A 6,435-nucleotide genomic window follows, 5' to 3' on the forward strand; every position below is an offset into this window, starting at 1 on the left:
ACCTTCCCCCCCTCATGCTCTATCTCATTCTCTCTCTCAAATAAATAAATAAAATCTTTAAAAAAAAAAAAAGAAACAATCCTTTTTTGTAAAGCCACTGAGATTTGGGATTGTTTAAAATTATATCCAAAGACCTAGCCTCTCACAGTCTGTTTCTGTATCTCTTCTGTCTTAAGCCCTTAAATCTTTCCTGAGCTCTCAATCTGTAAAACCAACTTCAGACTGTTCGTCTCCCCATGAATGTCTCATCACACCTCAAATGTAGTAACACCCCAAACTGAACTCTTTGTTCCCTCAAACTCAGGCTTCACTTACTCAGGATCTCAGTGAAACGTACCAGCATTTACGCTCTGGTCTAAGCCAGAAACTTCAGCTTCCTCCTAGGCTTTTCTTGCTCTTTCAATGTCCACATCCAATATTTCATTCAGGCAAACTTTTATTACCCAGATAGGGCACATTCACCCATCACTGACCGCTTATGCACCCGATGTTTCCCTGCTCCAAATGCTCTCCTCTCCTCCCTCTTACCTCCGAAAACCACAAGACTATTCCTAAAATCCAGTTCAGGGATGCCTCGGTGGCTCAGTGGGTTAAATGTCCGCCTTTGGCTCAGTTCGTGACCCTGGGGCTGTGGGATTGAGTCCCACACTGGGCTTCCTGCTCAGCGGGGGTCTGCTTCTCCCCCTCCCCCTGCCCCCTGCTCATGCTCTCAAGTAAATAAATAAAATCTGTAAAAGAAATAAAATCCAGTTCAAATGTCACATCCTAGAGGCTCTTCCTCACCTGCCTTGGCTGATTTAAGTGATTTTTGTTTTCTCATAGTGCCATGTGCATAGCTCTACCATAGCTCTAACCACTGCCTTGGTGTTTTTTTGTGTTTATTTATTTATTTTAGAAAGAGAGAGAGCAAGCACGTAAGTAGGGGGAGGAGCAGAGGGAGAGGGAGAAGCAGACTCCGTGCCAAGTGTGGAGACATGGGCTCAATCCTATGACCCCAAAATCATGGCCTGAGCTGAAATCAAGAGCCGGACACTCAACTGACTGAGCCATCCAGGCGCCCCCACTGTTTTGTTTTGAATTGACTTGTCTGTGACAGAAAATGTCTGGTTTAGTTCTGTTCCCTATGTTGCTCAGCAAAAGGACTGGCCCAGTAGAGATTCAATACCTCCTCGATGAATAAGAAGCATTACTGGGGCACCTGAGTGGCTAGTTGGTTAAGCGTCCTGACTTCGGCTCAGGTCATGATCCCAAGGTCCTGGGATGGAGCCTTGAGTTGGGCTCCCCACTTAGGGGGAGTCTGCTTGTCCCTCTCCCTTTGCCCCTCCCCCAGCTCATGCTCTCTTTCTCAAATAAATAAAATCTTTTTTTTTTTTTTTAAAGATTTTATTTGACAGAGAGAGAGAGCACAAGTAGGCAGAGCAGCAGGCAGAGGGAGAAGCAGACTCCCCGCTGAGCGGGGAGCCCGACACGGGACTCGATCCCAGGACCCTGGGATCATGACCTGAGCCGAAGGCAGACGCTTAACGACTGAGCCACCCAGGCGCCCGCTCAAATAAATAAAATCTTAAAAAAAAAAAAAAAAAAAAGCATTACTAACATATTTTTGGGTGCATATATTAAAATAATTCAACAGAATGAGCACTTGTTATACCTAATGGGTTGCTGTATATCATGCATCCAGAAGGAGCAAAGTCTCAAAGAAAGTAATTCTATACAGAGTGAGGGTGATTTATCATCAAAATTTAACCTCATGCCTTAAAGACCTAATAAGCAAAATTTCTAGACATAAGAATGTAAGACAAAATATTAAAACAGAAAAAGGGGAAAAAAACCCAAAGCCTTTTAAATGAAAACTATACATGACAATACTTATTAGATGTATAACACCCGAGCAAATCTACAATCACTGGGCTTAAGTTTGCATATTTTTAAATGATTAGTAAATATCATCTGGGCTGACATCATGTTTGTTGTGATACCATATGAAAATGCCTTCTAAGCTATACACAGTATTTCTGGTTCATGGACACTATGAAAACTCCCTGTGTATAGAATATCTCCTAACTATGGCCCACCAGTTAATATCCAGTCTCTGCAGCTGTTCCGTCATCCCACAGTCCACTGCCGTGGTAGTGCCACCAGCTGTGACCACCCTCAGCTCCTGACCTGAACTGAAATGACAGGCCATCTCCTACAACTGCTCCAATCAGCTCCCCTTCCTTCTGACTTATCACATTTTCCCTGCTCTTCTCTTTTAGAAAGTAATTTCCCCGTCCTTACTAGGGCTGATCCTTCATCCCGTCCCCTCTTCAAGGGCTTTCCTCCAATGATAATACCGTCTTTTGCATACGTCCCTTTCAATTACCACCTTCCTCTCAGCCTACAAACCTCCTCAACTCTTCCCCACTTAAAGTCCCTTTCAATCTCCAAGTTTCCATCCTTTCCTACACCATGTTTTCAAAAATAACTTTTTCTATTTTTCCCACTTCCCAAATTCTCTCTTTCAAAAGAAATCTGGCCTCTATTTCTCATCAGTATTCAAACTACTCTCAACAACCTTGGTCAAATCCAGAAGCCTTTTCTTAGTCACAGAATCGGGTTACACAATAGCCCTAAGAGATTTTTTTTAGAGATCATCTCATCTAAATCTACTCCCTTTATTTATATTGAAGCCCAAATTAAGAACACAATAAAATACTATGCAATCAGAAATGCTGATGAACTATGTACTGTTTTTGCCCTTTTGCTGAGATTGTGGGCAAAGAAAATGAAATTTGAAAGGTGAAGCAGCAAAACCTTAACAGCAGCTGCAAGATTGAATCTAAATTGGCTATCTTAGCTCTGAATTGCTCAGAATGATCGATAATGTATCCAGACAATTTCAGAGACTACCTCCTTCACGAGCAAGATCTCAGAATGCAGTTGACACTGCAACAGGATGGATAGATTGAGAATTTGATGTTTGTCAGGAAAGCTTTCATTTCCAATTCTGAAATGCATTTTGGTGAAAACTCCCTTCACGATCCTGGGAAGTGGTGACCTTTTTTTTTTTTTTTTTTTTTAGGATTGCAAGCCAATTTATTTTAGATTGAAGGTAAAAGTTTGATTCCTTAAAAGCACTTATCACAGTCTGTAATAACTTGCTTTTTTGTTTACTTGGTTTCTTAGGGGTGAGGGCTATACTTGTGTTGTTATTGTATTTTTTAAAACCTGGAACATAGGAATGCCTGGGTGGCTCAGTCGGTTAAGTGTCTGCCTTTGGCTCAGGTCATGATCCCAGGGTCGTGGGATCAAGCCCTGCATTGTGCTCCTTGCTCCGCAGAGAGCCTGCTTCTCCCTCTGCCTCCCCCCCCGCTTGTTCTCTCTCTCTCAAATAAATAAATAAAATCTTTAAAAAAAACCCCAAATATTTCTCAAACAGTTCTTAGAATATCTGCATTAGAATCACTTGGGAATCTTGAGTCCAAGAGGCTGGGAATCTAACTTTTAAAATAGCTCTCCTAATTGTTAGTCAAGTTGGAATATGTGACCCACTGTCCTAGAAGGCGAGTGTGTAATAACTAATATTTGAGTTGCATAAGCACTGTAGTGAATTAAACTATTCATGACCCTCTGAATAAAATACTATGGGGAATAGATAAAAAGGATAGTTCCTGCTTTTAATGAGTTTATGACTAACTTAAACAGAAAATAAAACCAAGTTCAAGAGACTCTTGTAGGCAGGTGCCTGAGTGGCACAGTTGGTTGGGTATCCCACCCTTGGTCTCAGCTCAAGTCATGATCTCAGGGTTGTGAGACTGCGCCTTGTGTTGGGCTCCGCACTTAGCGTGGAGTCTCCTTGAGATACTCTTTTCCTTCTCCCCCTCCTGCTTGTGCTCTAAAATAAATAAATAAATCTTTAAAAAAAAAAAAAAGAGCCAGAGAGACTCTAGTAGGGGGAAAAAAAAAGTATCAGTGAAATGTTTGTCAAAGTTACTAAAAGGACCAAGTAGAATAAATCAAGAATGTTTTCAGGAAGAGGTAAAATCTAAGTCAGGTTTTTAAACAGACTTCAGTGGATGAGAAGGAAGAGCTCAGTATAATTAAATAATTTTACTATGGAATTTTCAGTATCACAAGGCACTAGAAACTCAGTAATAGTAAGTCTGCCACTGTAAGCTTCACTGTAGAGCAGGCAGAAGCCAGACAGGAACTTGACAAACCAACTTGACTTACTGATCTAGTTTTCCTTAGGGTTTTAATAGCAACCTGTCAAATCCAAAAATTCCTAAAAATTGAATCTCACTGGCTTACCATTTGACCTCTTTTATGTGTTTCCCACCTGAAAATAGGGCCAAATATTTACTATAATTAAGCAGTGGGTTGGGAGGACTTCAACAAACACACCTTTAATTCTAATTCACATGTGTGCTAAAACAAGGGCAAAGATTTAACTAGAATGGTTATAATAAAAAAAAAAAGACAAAAACAAATGTTGGCAAGGATGTGGAGGAATTGAGAAACAATACATATTGCTGATGTGAATGTAAATTGACGCAGCTGCTTTGGAAAACAGTCTGGCAGTTCTCCAAAAAGTTAAGCCGTGTCACCGTATGAGCCAGCAATTCTACTCCTAGTATTATACCCAATAAAATTGAAAACATACGTTCATACAGAATCCTGCTCACAAATGTTGATAGCAGCATTATTTATGATAGCCAAAATGTGGGAGCAACCCAATGTCCATCAACTAACTGATGAATAAACAAAAATGGTATATCCATACAACAGAATATTACTGAACCATAAAAAGCATGAAGTACTGATACACACTACTCCACAGATGAACCTTGAAAACTCTGTTAAATGAAAGAAGCCAGACACAAAAAGCCACATACTATATGATTCCTTTTATATGAAATGCCCAGAATGGACAAATATATTCAGACAGAAAATAGCTGTAGTGGTTGTCAGGGGTTGAGAAGGAGAGGGAATGGAAATTGACTGGTAATGGATACAGGGTTTCTTTTTGGGGTGATGAAAATGTTCTAGTATTAGGTAATGGTTATGGTTGCATAACCTTGTAAATATACTAGCAATTACCGAATTTTACATTTTAAAAAGGGTGAATTTTACAATATGTGAACTATATCTCAATTTTAAAAACTGAAGGAAAAAAAAGCAACCATGCAACTCAAATAACAACTTACAGGCAAACTCTGGGATCCTCCAATCAATCCAAAATGGCAACCCCTTTAAGCTTGTCAAGAATTTAGCAGAAGGAATAAAAGCTGAGGATAAAAGAGTAAATACTTACACACTATGATTGGAAACAAGGCAAGGGTGTCTCTTTTACCATCTCTATTTAATATTGTATTAGAGACTGAAGCCAGTACAATAGGTTCTGCCCCACCCCCAAAAGTTCCTAAAGGCATCCAGATTGGAAAGAAGGAAATAAAACTATTTGCAGAAACATTATTGTCTACGTAGAAAAATCTTATAGATCTACTAAAAAGCTACTAGAGTTAATAAATGACTTACAAATTTCTAGGATTCAAGATCAATCTACAAAAATCAACTGTATTTCTACTACAAAGCACTGATGAAAGAAATTAAAAAACCCAATAAATAGATAGATACACCATGTCCATGGATCAGAAGGCTATCATTATTGTTAAAATGTAAATTTCCCCCAATTTGGTCTACTATAGATTCAATGGACTCACAATCAAAATCCCAGCAAGCTTTCTGATAGAAATCTAGAAATTCCAGTATAAAAAGGCAGCATTCAGATCAGTGGGAAAGGATAGATTATTTTAAAAATGTGCCATCACAAACAGCTTACCACCTGGAAGAAGTAAGATTGGGCCTCTACATTATAGTAAACGAATTCAAGACAGATTAAAGCAAATGTAAAAAATTAAATAAAAATCTCACAAGAAACCCAGGAGACTGTAAGTATAATTTAGGAGCAAAAGAGACCTTAACTATGACTAGAAGGTCTGAAATATAAAATTAGATACATTTGACAATAGAGCTTTCATATAGCAAAATGTGTGTGTGTGTGTGTATGTGTGTGTGTGTATAGTGTATGGGAAGCTTGTGAATTATCTTTGCAACTTTATAGTCTAAAAATATTTCAAATAAAGTTTAGAATAAAATGCATAGCAAAGTTAATAAAGTCAATGGTCAAATAATAGACCTGAACAAAAATATAACAAGAAACAACTAATAGCTATAATATATATAATGCATAGCTATTATAATAGCTATAATATGGGGCACCTGGGTGGCACAGTTGGTTAAGCATCTGGCTCCTGGTTTTGGCTCCGGTAGTGATCTCAGAGTCGTGAATGTCACATCGGGCTCAGTGTGGAGTCTGCTTGAGTCTCTCTCTCCCTCTCCTTCTGCCCCTCCTGCTTGTGCTCTCTAAAATAAATAAATCTTTAAAAAATA

The sequence above is a fragment of the Phoca vitulina genome, unplaced genomic scaffold (genome assembly GCF_004348235.1).
Source record: "Phoca vitulina isolate PV1807 unplaced genomic scaffold, GSC_HSeal_1.0 scaffold25, whole genome shotgun sequence".
Taxonomy (NCBI): Eukaryota; Metazoa; Chordata; class Mammalia; order Carnivora; family Phocidae; genus Phoca; species Phoca vitulina.